The following is a 25,830-nucleotide window of genomic DNA, read 5'->3' on the forward strand; positions in this document are numbered from 1 at the left end:
ACCAAAGACTTCGGGGCCGCGGGAGTGGCGGAGCCAAGGGGCTGGGAACAGGAGGAGGTGTCTCCGCAGAATGTAGTGCCGGCACTAGAGAGGCCTCCTCAGATCCTAGGAGCTGCATTAAACCCCAGGTTTTTTGGTATGGGGTCTTGGTACTATGGGGAGGGCCAGCACCCCTAAAATCGAGGTCAGTTTCCTGCCAGCTCTGTGGAATGGGAACTGGGGGGCGGGGAGTGAGGGGACTAGGCTGATGTAAATAAATAAAGGAATGCAGTTTCTTGCACGTACTTCACTCTCTGGGCAGAGTGTGGATCTCATTCATCACGGGGGTCCCAGCACTAAGCTGAGAAGACATGCTGCAAGGGACAGATGGAGAAAAGGGGCGGTGTGCACTGTCTCCCCCATCAAACTAGTGGACACTCTCGTGCCCGTCTCTGTACCCCAGGATCTAGCAGGCTGGGTCCTAGAAACGAGGTGGCGTTCCAAGCTTCCACTTTATAGAGTATGCAAAAATACTAAACAGAGGGAGGAGAGGGTCTTTCCGCTGCAGCTCCGACTGCAGTCAGGTACCCGCATAGCCCCCTCGGCAAAACCAGAAAGGACTTCCGCCAGCCTGCGGCGAGGGACAGGGCCGGAAGAGGCAGGGCCGGGCCGGGCTAGGCGAAGGAGCGCTGAGCCTGCGCACTGCAGACTCTGAAGCCACCGAGCCCTCAGCGAGGTGGGCGGGGTCTGCCCGGGCATCCGGGTCCCTCACCCCGCCCCTGCCGCATGAATGAGAGGCGCGGCGCCCGCCCCTCCCCCGCCGGCCCCGCCCCTCGCTGGGGGCAGCCGAGCGCAGTCTGCCGTCGCCGCCTCAGCTGCTCTCGGTCGTGCCTGACGCTTGCTGCCAGCAGCCCGCCGCCGGGCGCAGAAGGTCCTGCAAGCCCGCCGTCGCCGCCGCTGCCGGCGCGCCCGACGAAGTGAGCGAGCGAGGGCGGGAGGTGCCGAGGCCGCCGCCCCCGGGTGGGATTTTAGGGGACCGGGGGAGGGGGACCCCCGATCCAAGATGCTGAGGAGACCGCGCGCGGGCCCGCGCCAGCCTCCCCCACAGCCTTTCCAGGCGCCCAGGCGTCCCAGCGCCGGGCGGGGAGGGGTGGGGGCAGCGGGCCCGGGAGGGAGGCGGAGGAGGGTCCGGCGCGGCCCCGGGGCCGAAGGCTGAGCCCGTACGAAGGGCGGCGCGGGGCTGTCACCGAGAGGTCACTGAGGGGAAGTTCGTGGCGCCCTGCACGGGCTGGGGACGCAGCCAGCAGGCAGCCGCGCCCCGCTGACCCGCGCCGGGCGTCGGGTCCCAGGGCGTGGGAGACGGCTGGGGTGAGCGGGGAGGCGAGGAGGAGGATGGCGAGGACGCTGCCTGCGTGGTGGCGATGGGGACGCGCCTGGGGGGGGGGCGGCGTGGCAGTGTTTTCCTGGTCCCGATCTTCTCCTCCCCTCTCTTTGTGGCGCTGGTCGTGCCCGTTTGTCGCCGTTCGCATGGCTGTGGTCTGGGTTGAGACATCTCTCCGGCTTACGCGTTAGTGGAAGTCACGTAGTGGCCTCATCGTCTGCGAGTGGGGGGGCGTGTGTGTGGGTCCACAGACCGAAGGATTAAAGACCCTCCTTTGTTTCCGGAGACCTAATGATGCGTGTGTGTTTGTGCATGTTGGAGGCACCTACGAAATAAAAGAATAGGAGATCCTCAAAGAGGATATAGGGAAAAAGGATGTATTACTTCATCAGCCCTTTACCCAGTTCTGTCTCTGATGTTATTTCAAACAGCGTTTTGTTGTTGTTTTTCCTGACGGTGAAACCAATGGGTTTTGTTAGTTGAAAATATGTCCGTATTCTCATCTACATCTAGAACACGTTGCTTTTGGTTTTAGTTAATGGTCATATATTCATATATACGTAGTTGGGAAAACTCCCATACATACAGGTCGCTGCTTTCTGGATTTAGTTAATTGATATTATGTCTGTGTACTCGTACACATGTGTATAGGAATACGCCAGTATATCCAAGATATCGTTTTCTCAGCCCCTCAGGACAGGCAGATTTTGTTTCTTCTTGCCTCCTTGCGTTAATAACAAGGTGGTCCAGCAGGTTCTTTCCACCTTCTCGTTTTTTGTTTTTTTCCCTCAATGCTTTGGCAGAGGGTTTTATTGCATATTAACCTGGCATGCGCCCTTGCTTTGATCTGAATTTTCTTGTGTTCTGTTGTCTGGTTGTGCAGCGCCAGCTCAATGGCTCCTCTTACAGGACTACTGGAAAACAGAACACCTTTTTTTCATTGTCCTCATCCCCAGAGAGAGAAGGAAGGTCTGCAGGTTCCCACAGACTTTGCCTTAGTTGGACTGCCTGACTTTGTCTTTGGTAAAGTTATGAGGAGTTCAGGTTGATGTGGACCAATTAAAAAGAGACAGTCGTAATAGCACCAGCTATTAATTGCTGTTTCAAACGTACCTTTAAGTTTTAGAAGAAAGCTGTTGCGTGAGGATTTTCCGTTTCTTTTTCACCCTCATAATAACTCAGTTGTAGGAAACACACCCCCAAAATATTTTTATTATGATCCTTTGATTAAAACTAGCAGGGGAAAGAAATTAAGAGGAACATATTTTGGAACGATGAGATGTTTAACGGGATGGGTTTGATTTTCTTTGCAGTTCTCTTTAAAATTATTTTTTAATCACATACATTTTAATATCTGGTATTTTTGAGTGTAAAGTGACGTGTAAACTAAGCAGGCTTCCACGGCATCTGTTTATGTATGTTCCCTAAGTTTCAAACATTTGCTTTTAATTTGAAGGGGAAATTTTCCATTGGTTGGATCACGCTCCATTATTCTTGGCAAAATTCTTACCTTATGTTACCATGGTCAAATTCTTTTCTTCTTTTTGGTTGAAGTTAAAATTGGTAAAAGTTGATTTTTCAATTGGAAAGATTTTGGTTTTATGTTGTAAGATGTAGATAAAATTTTAATATCAGTTAATTTAACTAGATAAGTTAATTTAAAAACAAGAGCTTCATTAACTAGTGACGCTAATATTGAAGCATCCCAATAGATTTATAAACTGCCTGTCTTGATTGTATGAGACAGTTTTTAGGAATCCGCTTGAAACAAACTGTAAGAGGGACTCTTAGATAAACAGAGTGTAACCGGAATTATCACTGAAATAGGCTTGCATAGTATTGCAATACAGTGAAACTTTAATTTTGCAAGAGTGACTTAGCTATTTTTTTGGATAAACAAAAGTACCTAACTACGGCCTGGGCTTGTTATTCAGCATTCTGTTAATCAAAATCTTTACCAACACGTAGTTTAGCATTTTTGCAGTATGATCCCAAACCAAAAACCCACTGCCTTCGAGTCAATTCCAAGTCATAGAAACCCTGTAGATCAGAACAGAATGCCCACAGGGTCTCCAAGGCAGTAAATCTTTAGGGAAGCAGACTGCCACATCTTCCTTCTGTGGAGCTGCTGGCGGCTTCAAACTGCCTACCTTTCAGTTAGTAGCCGAGCACCTAACCACTGCGCTATTAGGGTTCCTTGTGATATAATTAGTGAAGAAAAATTCTGAAGTAACTTCTATATCATCAAAATAGATTAAATTGTTAAATGCTGTTTTAGTATTAAATATGTTATGTGCATTCATTAGAAACTCTAATATTGATGTATTAGTGATGGTAATAGCATATATGATAACACTTTGTTGACCAAAACTGGGATGCATTTTCCTCCCAACAATGTCTGATAACAAAAAGTAGATTTTTTTTTCCATTGAGCATCCCCTGTCAATAATTTTCTGTTTCAAGTGGCAGTTCATTCTAAAGTTGGTAATAGAGTGACCTTATAATGTATTAGCTTGAACCATATGGAACTGCCATTTTTTAAAGTAAAAAATGGTCAAATCTCATCAATTTCATATAATTTAACCCAGTAATAGAATGTTTGGAAGATAATTATACTTTCAATTCTGTGCCTCTCAGTGTTTTTTGTGTCTGTTGTTTTGTTTCCTTTTTACCTTTTGTTAATAAGAGTAGAGGTATTTTCTACATTTACCAGTAGGACAGACAGAGAGAATGTGATTTGTCCAAGTACATATAGGTTCAAAATCTGCGGTCTTAAATATTTGGAAAAAGATCTTCTGTTCTAACAAAGTAGGACACGTACATAGAAGAAAACTGCTAACCAAAAGGTCAGCAGTTCAAATTCACCAGATGCTCCTTGGAAACTCTACGGGACAGTTCGACTCTGTCCTGTAGGGTTGCTATGTGTCAGAATTAACTCAACGGCAATGGGCAATGGGTTATAGCGGTCTCTTGTCCCATCCTGCCCATTCTCAGCTTCCAGTCCCCATGAGGCAGCCACTTTCAACTCTTAGCAGTTTCTTCTCATATTTACCTTCATATTTGTTTTGTTTTTAATGCTATTTCTTGGGTTTTTTTTTTTTTTTTTGCCTTAGATGTTATCTTTGGGCTTCTACTTTGGAAGTTGAGGACTTAGCTCTCCTACACAACCATCAGTCCTTCCCCAGCTCATAACTATGTATTACAGTTCTTAGTTAAGTCAGCATTTAGTATGTGATTATGACAGCATACTTGCTATTCACAAATGAACCATATAGGGTACTGTTACTACATTTTCATCCTTGTACAACTTATTGTTTCTCCTGAATTAAATAATTGCCTCTTTTATTTGTATGTTTTTCATTAGCATAGTTTTCTTTGTACCAGTCACTAATTCATCCCCTATAACCAAAACGGAAAACCAAACCCGTTGCTGTCGAGTTGATTCCGACTTATAGTGACCCTATGGGACAGAGTAGAACTGGCCCATAGAGTTTCCAAGGAACGTGGGGTAGATTCAAACTGCCAGCCTTTTGGTTAGCAGCTGTAGCACTTAACCACTACGCCACCAGTGTTTCCAGGCTCTATAACAGAATGGATACTCTCTCAGTATTTTCAGGTTACCTCTCAGTTTCATTTCTTTTTCCTTGGAAACAGTCTTCCTGGAGCCCTCCCTCTCCCATCCCAGTCTGGATTCGTTTGATCTCTGGACTGCTGTATCACTGTAATCCTGGGACTTCCCTTTGTCATCATCTTGGGAATCCCCTTTGCATTCCTCCTATGTTGGGTCCCCTATTTCCTGGATTCCATGTCTTCCTTACTCTTCAGTAGCTTCCTGAGAAAGGACACATACAAAGTCTGAAATTCCTTCTAAAATTCAGAAGTTACATGTCTGGAAAAGTCTTCATTTTACTCTCGCACTTGAATAGTGGTTTAGCTGAGTGTTGAATTCTGGATTGAAAATTAGTGTCTCTCTTTTGAAAGCATTGTTCCATTAGCTTCCAGTGTTGCTATTGAGAAACCCAATGCCATTCTAATCCCCATTCCTTTGTATATGACTTTCCCACACATACACTCTAGAAATTTTTCGAATCTTTGTTTATTCCTGGTTTAGTGACATTTCATGATGGTCCTTTACTTTGCTTGTATGGCAGATTGTAGTTTCCAAAAATGACTTTATATATATGAACACACACACTTTCACACACACCATCCCACCCTATATAGGCTTCTTTGTGGTGTTGAGAGGCAGGTCTGTGTTTTCTCTCTTGTACCTGGGTAGAAACAAATGCTTCCCAGAATGTTTTAGATCTTGTGCCGGCGTTGTGGTTTAGGAGCATGGCTGGTATCAAGGGCATACACCTGAACAGTGGCCACTGCTAGATGTCCAGAGCCATCCAGGCTGGCACCCACCTTCCCATTTGTCTTGTGATAGCTATTCAGACATTTAGATCAAGCACTATTGATGGGTGTGTGTTGGTGGGGGAAGGTGTTTATGTTTTGTTTTATTACATTTAAATGGACTCTTCCCTGGAAATATCAGTTAGCATCAGAGGGAGTTTCTTCAAGCAGTGAAATGCAGTCACTTTTGGAATCAACACGAAGGCTATCAGTACACTTTAAAAAAACAAATCCACCTTAGGAAGTGACAGAACGATTCATGACCAAAAAGAAATTATCTTTAATCTTCATGATTGAATAAATACGATAAATGTATTGTTTGCAAAAATTCCTGTGATGAGAAGATGAAGACAAAGTTCAGGAGACCATAGCTTGATTGGACATTGACAGTAACTTTTGTGTTTGTCCCACAGACACATATTTTTTAAATAGTCCTTTTTTGCTCGTGCATTTTTTTTCTGTTTTCAGCTGCCTTGTCCTTCATCTAGCATTTCTGTGACTGCACCTGAGTGACTGAATATTGCTAGAGAACTTTAGGTTCATAACCAAAACTCTGAAGTGGATGCTTAGCACTGCCCAGCAAAACTACGACCAATTCCTACCAAGATATTTTTTTTCACTTATGACTATCTCCCAATTCCTTAAACTTAGCAGCCCACTCTTCCCACTCAGATAAGCTGCTCTCATATTTCATTGAGGATTTAAAAGTTATCAAGCAAAAGCCCCTCATCCTCCCCTCACCAAATCTAGAAACCTACCTTCCTTAGGACCCATGTTTCCTGTCTTCCTTTCCTTGTCTTTACCATGTAGAAGTGTGTCTGCTCTTATCACAGGCCAGCTCCTCTCTCCACCCTGCAGCCCCTCATACCTTCTCAAGGACTTGGCTCCTGCTTTTGTGCCCTCTGTCTTGTATCATTTGCAGCTCCTCTCCAAGGACCATCCATGTCAGTATACACAGATGCTCTGATATTGCCCATCTTTAAAAACAAACAGGATAAAACGTTACAGTAACAAACAACTTTCCTCTGACCTCCCATCCATCCTTTTGTGTCTACCTTCATGGTTAAATGTCGCAAGAGAGAAGTTTACATTTCCTTCCTACTTCCTCTGTAGTGCCTATCACTCTCTGAAATTCTGTTGTTGACCAATTTTTTTTTTTTAATTGGGGTGAAAATGTATACAGCAAAACGTGCACCAATTCAACAATTTCTACGTATATAATTCAATGACATTGATTATATTCTTGAAGTTGTGCAGGCATTCTCAATATCCTTTTCTAAATTATTCTACCACCATTGACATAAACTCACTACCCTCTAAACAGAAACTCCCCCTTCACTCTCCCTCGCACCTTTGGTAATCACTATTAATTTTTGGTTTTTATGTATTTGCTTATTTTATATAAGTGAGATCAGACAGTATTTGTCCTTTTACAACTGACTAATTTTGCTCAGCATAATCTTTTCAAGATTCATCGATGTTGTGGCATGCATCAGAACTTCATCTCTGTTTATGGCTGTATAATATACCGTTGCATGTATATACCACGTTTTGTTTATCCACTGCTCTGGTGATGGACATTTTGATTGTTTCCACCTTTTGGCTATTGTGAAAAGTACTGCAGTGAATATTGGTGTACAGGTTTCTGTTTGTGTTCCTGCTTTGTTGATCTTTTTTTTTTTTGTCCATTACCCCAACTAGAAAGTCAGCTGCAGGAAAGCAGGGACCTCATCTGTTCTCTTCACCACTATGTCCCATAGGACAGCAGATGACACAAGTACTCACTCATAAAACCCAAAGCCTGTGCCATCGAGTCAATTCTGACTCATAGTGACCCTATAGGGCAGAGTAGAACTGCTGCATAGAGCTTCCAAGGAACGCCTGGTGGATTCGAACTGCCGACCTTGTGATTAGCAGCCGTAGTTCTTAATCACTACACCACCAGGGTTTCCACCCACTCATATACAGGCAAAAAAGGCACAACTGACGTTTTTAACCTTATAGAATAGCTCTTGCTTTTTAAACATTTCTAACAAGAAAATTCATCTTGATTTATTTCTTTAATTAGGCATCACTTAAATTATGGACCGTATTAATGATTTAATTTTCCCCTATATTACGTTTCATTTTTTTGTAAGTATAATTTAATATTGGCAGTCTGGCCCCTGAATTTTGGAGTCAGACTGCTTGGAGGTTGTTATGGATTGAATTGTGTTTCAAAAAAATAATGTGTTGAATTTCTGGTCCTCATACCTGTTGATACGATCTATTTGTTGATATGATCTATTTAGAAATAGGGTTTTTCTTTTGTTATGTTAATGAGGTCATATCAGTGTAGGATGGGTCCTAAAGCTAATCATGTATGAGTTATAAAAAGACCAGAATAGACACAGTGATAGACACATATAAGGAGTGTAAAAATGGTACATGGGAGGGGCATTAGACCTCCTTGTCTAACTTCACAAGGTGGGAGGAAAATCATTACCAGCATCAACAGCCCAACAGATTGCTAAGAGGCAGAGGTCAGACCTGCCTCCTCTCTCCAACCTTTTTCCACTTCTGACGCCAGCTAACCCTCCCATAGCACTCTCTACTCCTCTGCTGGGATCAGTAATTCTTTGCGTAGCCACGCATAACTCACAGACCATACTCACAGTTATGGGGTTTATTAGGGAAGCAACAGGTTACAATTCAGGATCAGAAATGATTGAAAATACAGTTCTTCAATCAGGACGGCATCTTCTCAGTTGTGCCCACAGGCGGATCTCTCCCTGGCCCTCTGCTTCTCAGCCCTTCAGGCTTGCCCCTGCCCTGTTCGGGCAAGTGTTGCCAAGCTCTTTAGCCCCACCGAAAAGTGCCCAGAGGCACCCTACTCCACCAGTAAACCTCGACCCAGAGGCGCTCAGCTCTCTAGCTCCATGGGTCAGCAAGCCTAGCTCCGCCAACAGGTGCCCGGAGACACCTCTTCTGCCAGCAAGCCTCCTGCCTGAAGGCACTCAGTTTTCTCCCTCTGTGGGCCAGGAAGCCGACTGCGCCATCTCCTGTTGTCTCCTTGTTCTGCTGCCGCCATTCCTCTGCTGCTGCTGCTTGTCACCATCTCTCGCAGTCTCTGGTGTTACAGCTCACTGTCTCTGTCTCCTGGGTCTAGTAGGTTCTTAGCACAGGGACCCCAGCTCTTCTTCTTAGTGGTAGTGAGCTCCCCCCTTTCCACCTCTGGGATGGCTCATTTTTAGCCTAGTGGGATGGCAAAACTGACCAATCCCCTCGTTAGGGTTCCATACACCTTATTTGCATGGTTCCGTCCCCACAAGGCTGCCATGTTCCTTATTTGCATTATTAGGAAGCTGTCCAATCACCTTGGTGGGCCACAGGCACATTATGTGCATAATCCCACCCAATCATTTGATGGGAATTGCAAGACCATGGCAAGAAAGACCACATAAAAGCAATCCATCACACTGCAAGGGGGAAGACAGACACCATGTGAGGATCACCCAGTGCTACCGACAAGGAATCGACATGGCTGAGACTCTGATTTGGGCTTTTAGCCTCCGGAAGTATGAGAAAATCAATTTCTGTTCTTTAGAGCCACCCACTTGTGGTATTTTGTTACAGCAACACTCGAAAGCTAAGACAGGGTTGAATTTCAGCTCTTTCACCTTTCACCATGTGACCTTGGGTGGTTTTCCTAACTTCTCTGTTTCCTCATATGTAATACGGAAATAATAATAGTACGCACATTATTTTATGTTTGTTGTATTGGTCAAATGAGATAACATGTCAAATGCCAAACTTATCTCTTGGCATGGAGGTAAACTCAATGAAAAATAATTATAGTTATTATTTGTGTAGCCTCCTCCAGTTTATAATATTTGACTCTAGCTTGGTCACTAATATTTTTTGTTCAGAGTGCTTACATCTCCTAGGGTATGTTGTCTATGAATGTGACTCAGCTGTTTTTGGTTTTGTGTTTTTTCTGATTTCCTTGCTTCTCTGTTTCCCAGATTACCCCATGTGGTAGATTGGTAAAGTGATCTTACCAGCTGACTGATGAGGACCCTATAATACTTCCAACAGTTTGGTCATTTGATAAATCATTTTGATCACTTGATAAAATTATTTTATTTCAAACCAAGTACTGTTCTTCGTTTATTTGGCTTATGCAGAGGTGAGGTTCCTCCCTCTTCATGTTATTCCACGTTAAGTTTTCTTATTTCTGGAAATGGAACTTTTAAAACACTCAGCACATCAGCAGATTTTCTCAAGTAACCATAAGACACCGTCCTGTTCATTTACTAGCTGCTGGGAAGATAAATATATGTAGGGGGAAAATAACAATACAAAGTCCACTCTGAGGCCGTGTGGGTAATAAAGACAGTAAGTAGACTCTGTAGAAGCCCAGAGAAGGCAAAGCCATGTCTTGCAGGCTTACAGAATTCTATGACTTTTCTGTATGTTTGTTGGTTTAGCTTACTCCTTTGTTATTTGTCTTGACTTATATATTGAAAGTATTCTTAATAATCATGGAAATATTTTTAGATTTTAGGGTAGATAAGACACAAGCTAAATTTTAGATCAGTTTTTAATTTTAGAAATTATGATGTAATTGGCTTTGCAGTTACCCTGCACTTTCTTTTCTTGCCTAGGTAGGTAGTGGGGACTGCTCCAATTATCCAAGTATTTCAGACGTCAGAGTATAGCGTTGGGTAGATTTAGAGTTCTAAAAGAATGCCAGATGGTTTGAAAGGAACTGTGAGCACTCCAACGAATGCAGTCCTTTGAAAGCCAGCTGGCTGAGCCTCGTCTGCTCTAGAGGTAGGAATCAGACACTTTGTTCCATGCCAGCTGGCCCCGGACTAGCTGGCCAGTGGCCTTATTTTTAGTTGGCCGCTCTTGGGAAAGCCAGGCTGGGGCCTCCATCTGCCTTAACTACAGTCTGACAACAGAGAGTTGCACGGAGAGACTCCATGGTGGGAGCGAGCCTGGAGCAAGGAGTGGCAAGGGAAAGGAAGCCACTTTTTAAATCGTGTTACAAGTGGATTTCACATTAAGTTATGAATTCGCTCTGAAAAAGTTTAACGCAGCTTGAATTTTTATGAATTCAGTGCTCCTAGGAGTAATAAAGTTGCTTATTACTGAAGTAACTGTAGTGAATATTTTCGTATTGTAAATAACTTCATTTACCTGTTTTTAAAGTTCCTGTTTTCGTTTATTGACTTTGCTTAAAGTAATATTTACCTGTTCTTTTCATCTTCTTCTTCTAGAGTTTTATTCATTTGGAGCAGCAAAATTTTTCATCTGACCATAAAGCTTATTCTTACTTAGACCATAGGCTTCTGTAGAAAGTTAATGATATCTATTTATGGAATGCTTAGGATTAATACTTTACAGTCTGTCAGTATACTTTACGTTGCCTTTTTAAAAAAATTATTTAGATTGCAGATCTAATTGGAAATTATTTAAATTGGGAGATTGACTGGTACTGTATTACCTATGTGTTGTGTTAAATTCATCTGGGTGAACAACAAAAAAAAAATCATGAACTACCTGTATCTCTTTATTGTTCTGTCCAAAATTTGGACATATGAAATTGTGCTCAGTATCAACTTGAAATAGAATCTGGTTATCATATCCAAATATGCTCTTTATCTTGGACTGAACAAAAAGGCTGGTGGATAACAACACCAAAGTATGAGCTAATGTAGTTTATAGGAAATGGGTGGGAAGGGAAATCAAAGGTGTAGGCTCTCATTCTGTTTCTTTAGTGGAAAAGATATTGCAAAACCTTTTCAGAAATATGTTGAAAATGTTATGATTGGCCATAATTATATAAAGGTTCTTACTCAAACTCGTTGATTGTCCCTGAAAAGAGGCCAGAAGGAATTTTTGTGGTATTGAGAAAGATTACTTTTTTTAAAAAATCACGGAATGGTATATCAATGGCCAAGGACAGTATTGCATCCAGAAAATTATCTTTCACAGTAGCTAACCCTTTTGCATCAGTAACTTTACATGTGTTGCTTACTCTTTAGAGTAGCCCTCAATAAGTTGTTTATGGATAATAAAACTAAAGATCAAAAACTAACTGGTCCAGACTTAATGGTCTCACTGGGACTAGAAGGACCCCAGTGGTCATGGCCTCCAGACCTTCTGTTGGCCCAGGACAGGGACCATTCCCGAAGCCAACTCTTCAGACATGGATTAGACTGGACAATGGGTTAGAGAGGGATGCTGATGAGGAGTGAGCTTCTTGGATCAGGTGGACACTTGAGACTATGTTGGCATCCCCTGCCTGGAGGGGAGATGAGAGGGTGGAGGGGGTTAGAAGCTGGTGAAATTGACACGAAAAGAGAGTGGAAGGAGAGAGCGGGCTGTCTCATTAGGGGGAGAGTAATTGGGAGTATGTAGCAAGGTGTATATGGGTTTTTGTGTGAGAGACTGACTTGATTTGTAAACTTCCACTTAAAGCACAATAAAAATTATTTAAAAAAAAAAAAAGTAACTGGTCCAGGTTCGTGAGGTCAGGGGCCAGGGGCCAGGTTTAGCACCCAGGCCTTCACCCTCTGAAGCCCACCCCTGCACCGTTGATATTGTCACAAGAATTGTCTCTTCACTATTCCAATGCTATCCTGCGCTGGCACTTCTGGAAAGCTATTGATAAAGTTCAGAGATCTTTGCAGAGAATAGCTGGATAATAAAGAGAGTTTTGGGGAGGAGTAGGGCTATAGGGTCGCTATGAGTCGGCATGGTCTCAACAGCAATGTGTTTGGTTTTTTTTTTTTTTTTTTTGGTGGGAGGAATCTATTTTTTTTCTCCAATGATGTTGAAATAATTAACCATTTCAGAACTACTGCAGCAAGTAAAAATGATTTATTAGACTTGTTAGAATTAGAATAAGGCAGAGAGATGTGTTAGTTTCCTAGGGCTGCTGTAACAAATTTGGTGGGTTAAAGCAACAGCAATTTACCCTCTCACAGTTCTGGAGGCCAGAAAAATCAAGGTATCAGCAGGACAACACACCCTCTGAAGGCACTAGAGAAGAATCCATGCCTCTTCCAGCTTTTGGTGGCTCCAGGCATTCCTTGGTTTGTGGCTGCTTAACTCCAGTCTCTGCCTTCATCTTCATATGGCTTTTTCTCTCTGATGAAGACACTTGTCATTGTATTTAGGGCCCATCCATAAATCCAGGGTGAGCTCATCTCGAGATCCTTAATTGTATCTGCAAAGACCCCTTTTCCAAATAAGGTCACCTTCATACATTCTAAGGATTAAGCCATGGACGTTATCTTTTAGGGGGCCACCATTCAACCTACCACAGGGGGTAAGAACTTCTTTGGTGATAATTTTTAGTTCGACTGCTGTGTCACACAGAATCCCAGATTAGACAGGTACTTGGTAGACCATGATACAAAGTGGGGTAAGGCAGGTCCCGTATTGGATGTAGAGAAGGACAAAAGTCTGAGGCTTAGAGGAAGGTTTGGGTGGTCACGGAAAGTTTTATCAACGTAGTATTACTTGAAGGATGGTTAGAATTTCATCAGATAATTGGGGATAGCCTGGAGTGTGCAGATACTGAAAATAATAAGGACAGAGATAGGGAGGCATCAATTAATACATTTGACTAAAGTATGGTATTTAGAGAACTAGTGGAGGATGAGGTTGAAAAAGCCAAGCCAATTCATGGAAGGCCTTTACTGTTGAGTTAATGAATTTGTATTTGGTTTGGAATTGCTTATCCATGAGAATGCTCTATTATAGGGTTTTCTTACAGGAGAATTCAGGACTACAATAAAATCCTTTGAACGTATATGTAGTTTGAGGGTTGTGTTTTTGTTTTGTTTTTCTGTAGAAAGATTTTCAGAGGAGTCCATAACCCAAAAAAAAGAGAAGATTAAGACCCACTGATTTATTAGAAATGAAATGATTTACGCTTTGAAGAGGTTTCTGTAAGACTATTGATTTTCTATTTAGTTTACTTTGAACTCCTTGAAAGATAATTTGACAATTGAGCTCGAAAGAACCTTAGTCAGCGCTGTCTGTGGAATACGATGTGTGTTGCATACTAAAAGTTAAAATACTATTTCCGGAGGGATGTAAAGAAGGCCCTAGATTCTTAGAAAAGCAATCGAATGATTACACAAAAAGAAAACCTCACAGCAATCAGTTTAGAATGCAGTCGTGACTTCTATTTTCTATGTCTCAATTTTCTTTATTTCAGTTCATTACCACCATCCATTTGGAACTCCAGAATTATATAAAAACACAGCACAGTTCTGAGCGAGGAAACAGACAGCTGCAGTCCAACAAGTTTTTTTTTTTTTAATGTATTCTATAAAACTGCCTGTTCTCTTCTGTGGGTTTTCTGTGAAATAACCTACTTCAGGAATAAAGTAATATTCATTATATAGCTGTCTGCCCATATGATACAAGGAGAAAATTGATATTTTCCGTATAACTCACTCCACTTCTAAATAATTACTGCCATGTAATTTTTTCATTGATCTTTCTGTTTTGTACTGAAGATTCATATTACTTAATAGATTTACCTGCACTTTTTCAAGCATCCCTGCTAAAATTTTTTTTATTTTATTATAAAAATTAAGTTTTTTATTATGAAAAATTACAAACATACTCAAAAGTGGAGAAATAGTATAACAGACCCCCATATATACCCATCACTCAGATTCAGCTGTTACCAAGATTCCCAGACGTTTCATCCTGACATACTTCTGTTTGGATCTCTAAAAAATAAGGATGTTTTTTGATAGAATCAAAATGCCATTCTCACAGCTAATGAAATTAACAATTACTCCTTGATATCATCTAATAGCTAGACACTATTCAGGTTCGCCCAGTTGTCGCCAGAATATCTTTTTTAGAGATGGTTTGTTTACATTGGGATTCAAAATCCACACATTACATTTGTCTTTTGTATCTATTTTGATATAGAGCAGTTCCTTCTCCCCACTTTTTTTTTCCTTTGTCATGGACTAGTTGCAGGAACTGGGTCACTTCTCAGTTGTCCTGTGAAATTTCCCACATTTGGGATTCATCTACTTGCTTCATTGTGGTGTCAGTTTGTTGCTCTGTTCCCTGTATTTCCTATGAATGGATATTAGTTCTAGAGGACTAATTAAAATCAGATTGAAGTTTTTTGGCATATGGATGCTTACTAAGTGTTTAATATTGCCTCACATCTGGAGGCCCACCATGCCTGGCTATCCCACTTCTAGTGTTGCTAAAAGACCCCATTGAAGGTCTTGTCAATCTCAGTTATTTCATTCATAGTGGCAAAATGGTGACTTCCTTATTCTGTCATCTGTTCTATATTTATTAGCAGGAATTCTGTAAAGAAGACCTCTGTCTCATCAATTAGGGCTGTTTGGAATTGCCTGAAAAAGTTTATATGAAACTATTTTATACTATTCTGCCCTTGACAAAGATAATGAGTTTGAATTAGAATAAAAGGAATTGAGCTAATCTTTTGTTGTAATATTACAGTGAAATTCTGAATACCATACCAAAATGTGAATGATTGCTTTTATAATTGAGATGTGTACTCCAATTCCTCTAAGTAAAAGGTGAGCTACATGAAAGCCTTTATAAACTCGAATCAAGCAGCAGAGAGGAACGAGTGTTAGATTAGGATTAGAAGTCAGGAGATTTCAAGGGCCGGTCTGGCCCAGCCCCTCTTCCTTGAATGCAGCCTAATGTCTAGTCCCTTCGTTCTTCATAGACGAGAGTTTCTGCCACTAAGTTCCTAGATAGACCCTGAGCCTGAAATCAAAGACAATTAATAAATAATGCTGCAGAAAGGTTCATGCTGTTTTTTAATTTATTTCTTCAGTGAGATGAAAACAAAAATAGTAATGATCCATATAGAAATATTTTTGTCTTGATCTGTTTGCTTCTTAAGCTGTTATTTTGAGAGAGCTAAACCTTTGATCTGAAGTCTGTTTGGATTACAAGCTGAACTCTGCTCCCTTCCCTATTCCATCCCTGTTCCCACCCTTTGGCCCTCACTCCCCTGGGGATCAGTGAAATTAGGAGAATTTGCCCTTTTCCAATACTCCGGAACCTCACTTGCCCAACTACGATTTCTCGGAAATACTGCCTAGTGACTCTCAAATTCTGAGGCCTCCTAATTTGAATGCCATCCGATCTTTTAGTTTCTCTTTAGTCGTTTTTTTTCTCTTTTAATTTGACTTGAAATCCTTCCAACAGAAGTTGCCTAACTCTAGTCAGATCTGTGGGGCCTCTATGTCTATAAAGATAGAAATGACCATAGGAAAAGCTCTGCCTTTTTAATGTTTTCTCTTACACTAGTTCTTTCTCTCCAGCAATTACTGTCCTTTTTTTTTTTTTTTTTTGCATGTGTGCATATCCCTAAGATATCATCAGTGTTTTCATAAAATTGTGTATAGGCTGAAGAAATAAATGTTGTGTATCATAGAAGTTAATGCTTAAATATTTTTAAAGGCAGGGAGAAGTCTTCATTGAATATCATTATTTTTATTTAAATTGTACTTTATGGGAGAGAGTCCCTTGATCATCACTTCTCATAATACCTCTTGTTTAATTTTACATTTCTTCATGTTGCTATTCAGTAAAATTACAGGGCCATCTAGGGTAGGGAGTGAAACTGATCACTCACAAAGTGACTGGCCCTGCAGATTAGTGACTAGAGAATCTCATAAAACTTGCGGGGTTAGAAAATAGCTTGTTTTCGTGTTTGTCTTTATATGTGTACATTTGCATGCTTATAAAGCATCCTTTATTTTTGTTGTTGTTAGGTGCCGTCGAGTCGGTTTTGAGTCATAGTGACCCCATGCACAACAGAACACTGCCCGGTCCTGCGCCATCCTTGCAGTCGTTGTTATGCTTGAGCTTATTGTCGTAGCCACCGTGTCAATCCACCTCGTTGAGGGTCTTCCTCTTTTCCGCTGACCCTGTACTCTGCCAAGCATGATGTCCTTCTCCAGGGACTGATCCCTCCTGACAACATGTCCAAAGTATGTAACCCTGGTGGCATAGTGGTTAAGAGCTATGGCTGCTAACCAGAAGGTCGGCAGTTTGAATCCATCAGGTGCTCCTTGGGAACTCCATCCTTTATTTTTACTCAAGTGGAAATATAAAAAAGAAGTGTATTTTTAAAGGATTCAAGAAGACATTTCTTAAACGAAGAGAAATAAGGCTTAATGAAAAGTGCATTTTTAAATTATACTTTATCTGATTTTTAAAATTATGGTTAGTGCAATGATTAGTGTGAATTGTTTCAAACAGTTTTATTTGCCCTGTTCTTTTAATCTAAAATGGTATTTGTAAGAAACACATGACATTTAGAACTAGTTTTCTACTGCTGCGGTCATCTCTGTTGTATAAATTATTACAGATAAGTTTGTCTAATTGAAATGGGAAAATGATTTTCAGTCATTCTTTGATCACGATTTGTTTCACTGGAGATGAAGAAGTAGAGAAAACTATCAAATATAAAATTCTACTAATTTGAAAGGCAACACTCTGCGACTGTGCTTCATTCTGCGTTCAGAATTAGTGTGATGGAGCGATTGTTACTTACGCGGTTTAGGAACACTTAAAAACAAGCTCTTAAGAGGGCTCTCCAGTTGATACCTCAAGGATATGTCTAATTATACATTCAAGTTTTGTTTATAGATTATTAGCTGTGTTGCCGTAAGAAGTAAAGAAATATCCTTGAAATAAAAATATGAATCAGTAATTGAGTATATTTTGTAAACTGGCATTATACTTTGTAGACAATTTTTCAGGAATATATAGAGAAAGAGAGAATAAAGAGTTGCATAAATAGATATACTTGTAATGTGGTTTCTCATTTGATTTCTCCAATGAGTTAATCTTAGTAAATAGCACAAAGTATGATTTTACTAAATATTCAGTAGTGAATAGCTAGGAGAACATCAGAACAAAAGTCTAGCAGATTTTTTTTTCTCTTAGACTGTAAGGCAGGATCTGGTATTCTTAATATAAGGTTTTTGCAAGCAGTGTATACCTTCATTGTTAGAATAGGAACATATCAAAGAATTTAATGATTGGACTAAGTCGATTGTTAGGAAGTTTTTTTTAAGCAATGACAGAAGAACTTACACTATCTTATTACAGAAAGGCGTCTAGAAGAAGGAAGTCACACACTCTTGGTATTATGCTAATAATCAAAGATGAGTTAAGTCATGGTTGGTTTCTAAGAGGCAGAGTCTAAACTAGAGAGTATTCCCTTTCTACCAGTTCAAATATTTCTCTTTCAAGAGTGTTCAGAAGCCTATTTTCCATGGAGCTTTCCCAATGTCCGGTAGTAGGGAGAAAGCAGTCTTCCTCAGCTGTCCTAACACTTTGCACCTTTCTTATGGCCTGCAAGGGTCTCATGTCCTTCCTTAGTACTGGGCTCATAACTTGGTTGTTATCGTGTACCCCTAGAACACTTGCCTAGTGTTTCACTCATAGCAGATTCTCAAAAGATTTGTGGAATTGAATTGTATTAGATTATATGAGAGAGTTAGAAAAGAAATAGAAAATCAAGTGTCATGGGGAGACAGCACAAAGGAAATAATGGGAAGAACCTTCCATTTTAACACACAGTACTTAAACATAAAATGTAAGTTCAGTGTTCGGAGCTGAGAAGATGCTGAATAAAGCCTTACGTATTTATCTTGCTCCATTTTATCTTTAGCCAGTTTGTTTTTATCCATCTCCTGAACTTGTGTATTTTGGGAGAAGTAACCTTAGCATCAAATGAAAATTAAACAGGTCAGTGTTCTTAGCTTTAGAGTCCCAGTGTGTTGCAAACAGTTAATGCACGAGACTGCTAACCAAAGGGTCGGAGGTTCGAGCCTACCCAGAGGCACTTTAGAAGAAAGTCGTGGAGATCTACTTCCCAAAACTCAGTCGTTGGAAACTCTGTGGAGCACAGTTCCACTCTGACAGCACACAGGGTCACCGTGGATGGGAGTCAACTCAATGGTAGCTGTCTCTAGACAGAGTAGGTGTATGTGGCAACGGGTCCTCTCTGAAAGATAAAGAGTGTGCTTTAAGGGGATGCCTCAAAAGACCACAGACACAAGATCAGTATAGTTTTTTTTTGTCAATTGAGCTAAGCATAAAAAAAAAAAAAACTAAACACGTTGCCTTCGAAGCGATTCCAACTCATAGCAACCGTATAGGACAGAGTAGAACGCCCTGTAGAGTTTCCAAGGAGCACCTGGTGGATTTGAACTGCCGACCTTTTGGTTAGCAGCCGTAGCACTTAACCACTACGCCACCAGGGTTTCCAGACTAAGCATAAAACTGATTATTCCTCAGCGGTGCTCTAAAATGGTTTTAGTGTTGAAAATTACATTTTCCTACCTGTTGAATTAAGCAGATGCTTATAGCCCCGTAAACCCATTGCCATCGAGTAGATTCTGACTCGTAGTGACTGTATAGGACAGAATAGAACTGCCGCATGGGGTTTCCAGGGAGCACTTGGTGGATTCAAACCGCCAACCTTTTGGTTAACAGCCGTAGCTCCTAACCACCAGGATTTCCAGGGCTTATAGATTGCCTACAATATGCAAGCCGGCGCCAGGTCCTGAGTGGTAGCATTGATTTCACCATTAGGATGAGGAAGATAGAAAGCATTTCCTTTTTCTCCAAGAGCCTGTCTAGGAAAGAATGTTTTCCACTGTGTTGCCCCCTCACCCTCCTTAATGAGGCCAGAAGCCCACTGCACCTGCTGGCTCCACCACACAGCCTTTGTCCTGTTCCGTTGTTTGGTAAGTGCTGTGTGCTATGAGTCGGAATCCAGTGGCGGCAACGGTGGTTCTGTGGGCCAGGAAGTGGTAGATCCCAGCGGTAAGTGGGATCGAAGCTCTGCTTTTTGGCAGCCACAATAGTATACTCTACTTTCTATCCTCTGCCAGAAACCAGGGTGTGTGTTTTCTTTTAAGAATATTTCAATTTTTTCATCTAGTATGCCGCTTAAATTTACCATATTACCTTTATTCATGTCAATAAATATTTATTGAGTATCTATCAAGTGCCAGGTGCTATAATTTAGTCTGAATTCATAGAAATTTACATTTTGTAGTAATAAACCCTTAACGAATAGGTCTAGTACATTTTTTGAAGTTAAGGTATATTTCACTTATGAATTTATTAAATCTGAGGCTACCATTTTAATATTCTTTTCCTGACATTTTAAGTATGATCTGACTTACAAGTTCCAATAAAGCTGAAGAAAACTGGCTTCTCATGAAGAATTTCGATAATACTTCCTTCAGGCTAAGATAACTTCCCACAATGAAATGAAATCAGTGGAGCCTGCATTTATATTTTATTCAGACTAACTTCCAAAACCAAAAACCAAACCCACTGCCATGGAGTCGATTCCAACTCATGGCCGCCCTATAAGACAGAGTAGAACTGCCTCATTGAGTTTCCAGGGAGCACCAGGTGGATTCAAACTGCAGACCTTTTGGTTTCCAGCTCTTTTAAAAACACAAGCATATGTTTTTGCAGAGTAAATTACAAGTTTATTTTCATAAAGGCAGAAAAGAAGCGGGGTGATACAGTGAAAAGCATGTGGGATCTGAGTAAGGTTTGCCCTACCATTTGCTAACTGTGTGACCTTGGGCCAATCATTAACCTGTTAGCCTCGTAGGGGGTTAATTATATTTGAATGCCTCAGAGTTACTGTGAGTGTAGTTTATCTCTTTTAATAAAACGCTTTCCTAATTGTTGTTGTTGTCAGGCAAAGGATCAAACAATGGCAAGTGTAAACACAAGAGCTGTGTGTGCTATCTCTCCTTTCATAAATAGAAGACCAGTTACGCTGCCAGCTTAGCCGTGGCCTGTCAGAGGTCTTATTCCAGGGGTCGTCAGATGATGTGAAAAATTGTTACTACTTAACTAAACTTTTTAGGAGATTCTGGATATATCATTTCTGATGGTTGTCTTGAGTCAGTTTTCTTTTTCTCTCTTTTTTTTAAAAGAGCCTTATTGATAGACGGTCACTATGAGTCGGAATGGACACAATGGCAACAGGTCTGGTTTTTTGTTTTATTGATACATAATGTGCGTATCATACAGTTCACTCATTTAGTGGGTATAATTCAGGGGCTTTTAGTATATTTACAGAGTTGTGTGTCCATTACCACCATCAGTTTTAGAACATTTTCATTGTCATTCTCCCAAAAAGAACCCCTATTCACCTTGACTGTGACTTTCCAACATGCCCTGCCCTACCCTAGCCCCTGGCAACCACTGACATACTTTCTGTCTCTGTAGACTTGCCTATTCTGGCCATTTCATATAAATGGAATCCTACAATATGTCATCCTCTCTGGCTGGCTTCTTTTACTTAGCATAATGTTTTCAAGATTTGTTCATATTTTCTTTTTCTTATATTAAGGTTCTTAGGGGCAAACAGAGCTATCCTGTAGGAAGAAAAGACGAAGTGACTTTTTTATAAAGAAAATCAACTAGTGTTCCATGACACCTTATCAGTCACAAACGATGAGAAAAGCTGTAGAAACAGTTACTGTAGCTGCAAGACCAAGGAATGGTGCTCCAGTATAGAATGTGGAAAAGGCTCATGTCCCATCAGCTGTATTTGTGTGCGTGAATAATGTCGTGATTGTTGGCACATCATTCAATAAGGATAATAATAATGTGTAACTCTTTGGGACTATTATAACTAAGACTGTTGCATCACTGTCGTTTTTATTTGCTATTTTCTTCTTGTAACTGATTTTCCACATAATTTAGACGTTATTTAATGTCTGTGATTACATCTATTTTTTTTTTTTTCCTTACATGAGTTTGATGTGCTAAATGCTAGGTATTTTATTTTGGGATAGATAATTATTGTATACTAAATGGGATCCTTGGTGGCACAGTGGTTAAGAGCTCGGCTGCTAATCAAAAGGTTGACAGTTCAAATCCACCAGCTGCTCCTTGGAAACCCTATAGGGCAGCTCTGCTCTGTCCTATAGGGTTGCTATGAGTCGGAATCGAATGGGTTTGATTTTGATTAATATAAATGAGTTGTTGGAAACAGGGTACGTAGACATGCAGTCCTCTGAGCATATTACCCCCAAATATGTGGGTATAGTTAAAACAATTAAAACCAGCTGTGTGATTTTGGAAAAGCCAGCCTCTTTGTGCCTCAGTTTCTTCCTCTGTAAAGTGAAGTGGCTGCACTGTGATAATTAGTGCTGACAGTCTTTATGGTTCTGTGAAGATAATTGGTTAATGTATTGCTAATGGTCCCAGACTCCTACATCACATCAAGAAAATTAAATGTAATGTCAGATTTCCTATGTTCTAATTAGTTATCTGGAGCCCTGGTGGCACAGTGGTTTAGAACTCAGCTGCTAACCAAAAGGTCGGCAGTTCAAATCTATCAGCCACTCCTTGGAGACCCTGTGGGGCAGATCTACCCTGTCCTGTAGGGTTGCTATGTGTCGGAATTGACTCGACGGCAGCGGGTTTGGTTTTTTGGTTAGTTAGTTACCTATGTGGTGTCATAACAGGATAGTGGCATGTATTATCAGTTGCCATCAAGTTGGCCCCTACCCATGGCAATCCCGTGTGTGTCAGAGTAGAACTGTGCTCCATAGGGCTCTCAGTGGCTGATTTTTCAGAAATAGGTCACTAGACCTTTCTTTCAAGGCTCCTCTAGGTGGATTGAACCTCTGACCTTTTGGTTGGCACCCGAGCACATTAACTGTTTGTGCCACCCAGGAAGTCCATTGCTATGTATAGTCTTAGCAAAAAAAAAAAAAACATTTTTCTGGCCTAGAATTAGGACCCATGGTTTTACATTTTTAAATAGTCTGACGATCCAAAATAATTTAAAATTGTACTAACTTGAAACATCAGCATATTAGATAGAATTGGGCTCTGCGGTGAATGACAGAAATCCTTAAAAAAAAAAAAAATGGCTTAAAAAAAGAATAAAATTTATTTCTCCCTCATGTAAAAGCTGGCACAGGTCTGATACAGATTAGCATCATAGCATCAGGGACCTTTTACCACATACCGATTTTTCCCTCTTACCACTCCACCACTCTTCGGTATATACCTCATTCTTATTGACCAGGATGGTGGCATCCACGTTACAGGGAACAGGATGGAGAGAGGGGATGAAGTAGAAGATAGAAGGCTTCTGTCAGTGCTCTGTTAAATGTGATTCTCAGATACCTCCATGTGAATCCATCACATTGGCCAGAGCTGAGACACATGGTCACACACAGCTGCAGAGAAGGCTGGGAAATGTAGTTATGTGCCCAGCTAAAAATCTTAGTTACAGGGGAAGAAAGGAAAGGGAGAGCAGATCTGGGGGGTGGAGAAGGGAGGTGCATCAGGCTCTACCACAATCTGGTTAATGGTAAACAAAAAGGTAAACCAAGGAGCATCAGCCATTATATTTATTCCACTAAGAAAGGAGGGTTTTATGTTTCTAGTAGCTGATATTATTTCTTTAAATGTAAATGTCCTTTTAGAGGAGAAGGGCTGACGACTTAATGTCATTCTCTTTTCTGTAATCGGGTCAATACAGGGGATCTTCTAAGAGAGACTTGCTAGAAATGTTTCCTGTTGTGAATTCATGAGTTGATATTAGGGATAAAGAGCCAGCCTCTTGAGAGTTTAGTTAGTGTGAATTTTACCCACTGAACCCAGTAACCCCTGGGGAAACTGATCAAGCAGAGAATAGACTAGACCCTATAGATATTCCATGACTTTAATGGAAGCGAATACCTGGTAAGGCTTCATCTGAGCTGAGCCACCCTTCTCTAATTCCTGGTCTTGAAAGGGGAAAAAAAACACTAACTCTTACAGTCTTTAATATATCTACCTATAAAATCAGAATAATAGAGCTTTGCATGCTGATTAGTAGTGGTCTTGTAAAATTTTTTACAAGGGAGAAAGAACTTCCAGGGCTAATGATGTTGCAAGTCTTGACTCTTTAAAACCCATTTAGAGAGAGGAATTATTCGCTGTCCTGGAATGACTGTGACCTTTTCAGAATTTTTGAAAATATAAAATCAACAGAAACCAGATTTACTCCCAGAATATTGAAGTAACATATTTCATCTGCCCTACTGTCTCCCCTGTTTTTTTTTTTTTTTTGTCTGCCGGAAAACGTCTTAAGGATGAAGTCTTCCTATATCTTTCTTAAAAAAACAAGGCGATCCCAGTATATAAGGTAGGAACTTTGAGACAGCGTATAGGACTATCTTCTCTAGAAACTTAAGGTAATATCACCAGTGCCAAACTACTAGACAGCCTACACACTTCGCTGGATTCACAACTATTTGAGGATTGCTGAAATAACCATGAGTATCTTAGGTGCTATTTTATGACTATTGAATTTTCCTTCTACAAAATTAAGATATAGAAACCAATAGGCTTAATTTACACGGATCAGTCGTCTGGAAATTGTTGAAGAGAATGTAGCTAAATTAAGGCTGTTTCCCAAAATTCCATACCCTGTTTCAGTTGCTTCAGAAAGGAATCCGCTTGTGACCCAGGCTCGAAGGTGTATGTCCTAACCAGATGGCCCAGGGAGATGTGGCCTGGGCCCAAATTATCCTGCTTTCAGGAAAATTCAGACACTAACCCCAGTGCCAGCCTCATACCAGAGAACCAAAAAAGAGACGTTAGTGATGATGAGCACGCACTATCTGCCAGGCATAGCCTGTGGAGCTGGTTGTTGGAACAGTCCTGATTTCACAGATGACGATATTGAGACTTGCCTCCAGTCCTAGTAGGAGGGAGTGGCTGAGCTCAAGTCTGCACCGTGAAAGCATCCTCTGTGGAGCCCACGTACTACCGTGGAACTGCCCTCTGATTTACTCTTGTTTCCTAGCTGATGAATTTCTAAACCATCTGAGACATTGTTTTTTCTAATTTTTTAAGGCCGTACCTTGACAGAATCTTCAGTATTTTAATTTGTTAGCTTGTTCCTATTCTATCGATCTGGAAATATCTATGATTTACTAAACTTCCTTGTTTCAGTTTTAGTACATACAGTTTATGCTTTCTAATCTTTCCTCTTCAGGAATCCTAAGCTCCTAAAGGAATTCTGAAAAACTTGTACCTTTTCTGGTAATTAGGAATTCACCAGGAAAGTCCCAGAGTTAATGTGTCCAACCCGGAATCCTCAAGAATAGGAAGTGATCTATCTAGATCTATAGAGGCCCCTCTTCCCGCTTCTTCCGGAGTAACTTGATCAGGGTTTAGAGACTGAGCACTACCCCAGGGTTCAGGGTTTCAATTGGGGTCACCTACAGCTTACCGACTTTTATGCTACAGTTTAGAAAAGGGGATCCATGTGTAGAGAAGATCTAGTGCCTCCTAATAACCTTTTGTATACTTGAATTTCATGAAGTTACCCTATCTGTAGACTGAACAAACTCAAGTCCTTTCGTTTAAAAGCGAATTGAATAAAGCTTTCATGGCTGCTCTGTTAAACAGAGGTGTGTTTTCTGTCTGGTACCCTGTGCTTTTCCAGGGAGTTATAACTGGTTGTTGATTTATTTTCTTGTGGATAGGTGTCTCAAATACAACTGACCAGTTCATATTATCAGGGCCAACTTTTCCCGTTTATTTACAAATCAGCTGCCGTCAAGTAGATTCTGACTCACGGGGGACCCCGTGTGTGTCGGCGTAGAACTGTGCTCCATAGCGTTTTCTGTGGCTGAGTTTTCAGAAGTGGATGGGGTCACCAGGCCTTTCTTCTGAGGCACCTCTGGGTGGACCCAGCCACCAGACTTTCAGTTAGCCGTGAGGACGTTAACCATTTGCACCACCCAGGCCCTTTTGTCTATCTTTAGGGCCTGTCTATTTCAGGATGTGTTCTTGGTTATCACATAGACCCAGCAATTCCCAGGCAGGTTTTCAGTATCCAGTGTTGTTTCCAGAAATGCCATGACATTTTCAGAATAAACTGAACCTTGATTAATTTTCATTTAAAATACACAGTTCCTTGTCACAGATTGGAGGAGACTAAAGAGACATAACTAAATGTGATGTGGGATCCTGGATTGGATCCGGGA

At 41.0% G+C, this 25,830-nt stretch overlaps 1 protein-coding gene across 5 annotated transcripts in view; it reads left to right on the top strand.

The window, feature by feature from the left end:
• Positions 1-825: 825 nt before the first annotated feature.
• RNF24 (ring finger protein 24) overlaps positions 826-25,830 on the top strand; it is a 93,643-nt gene continuing 68,638 nt past the window's right edge. Inside the window, exon 1 of one of the 5 annotated variants that reach the window (XM_003411607.4) lies at positions 826-956. The gene's annotated coding sequence lies outside the window, so the exon portion shown is untranslated. Of the gene's footprint in view, positions 957-16,130; positions 16,771-25,830 lie in introns of those variants that run through there. The other 4 variants (XM_064275835.1, XM_064275833.1, XM_010591547.3 and 1 more) reach the window with 4 other exon arrangements.

Source organism: Loxodonta africana, chromosome 24, assembly GCF_030014295.1.
Source record: "Loxodonta africana isolate mLoxAfr1 chromosome 24, mLoxAfr1.hap2, whole genome shotgun sequence".
Lineage (NCBI taxonomy): Eukaryota > Metazoa > Chordata > Mammalia > Proboscidea > Elephantidae > Loxodonta > Loxodonta africana.